Raw genomic sequence first — 623 nt, 5'->3', positions numbered from 1 at the left:
GCGCCATCGCTCCCTTTTGCAAGCGGCAGCAGTGCCGCTGGCGGCCTGTTTGGATCGACGACGTCAGCAGCGCCTGCGGCAAATACCAGCGGTGCTGTACCCAACAACAAGGCCACGGCGTTCGGTGCGACATCTTTCAACTTTGCAAGCGGCAACAGTACCGGCGGCGGCCTGTTTGGATCGACGACGTCAGCAGCGCCTGCGGCAAATACCAGCGGTGCGGTACCCAACAACAAGGCCACGGCGTTCGGTGCGCCATCTTTCACCTTTGCAAGCGGCAACAATACCGGCGGCGGCCCATTTGGATCGACGACGTCAGCAGCGCCTGCGGCAAATACCAGCGGTGCTGTACCCAACAACAAGGCCACGGCGTTCGGTGCGCCATCTTTCAACTTTGCAAGCGGCAGCAGTGCCGCTGGCGGCCTGTTTGGATCGACGACGTCAGCAGCGCCTGCGGCAAATACCAGCGGTGCTGTAGCCAACAACAAGGCCACGACGTTCGGTGCGCCATCGCTCCCTTCTGCAAGCGGCAGCAGTGCCGCTGGCGGCCTGTTTGGATCGACGACGTCAGAAGCGCCTGCGGCAAATACCAGCGGTGCTGTAGCCAACAACATAGCCACGGC

This window comes from Volvox carteri, assembly GCF_000143455.1.
Source record: "Volvox carteri f. nagariensis unplaced genomic scaffold VOLCAscaffold_59, whole genome shotgun sequence".
In the NCBI taxonomy this organism is placed as follows: domain Eukaryota; kingdom Viridiplantae; phylum Chlorophyta; class Chlorophyceae; order Chlamydomonadales; family Volvocaceae; genus Volvox; species Volvox carteri.
The sequence above is the reverse complement of the archived record's forward strand: the minus strand, read 5'-3'. Positions refer to the sequence as shown.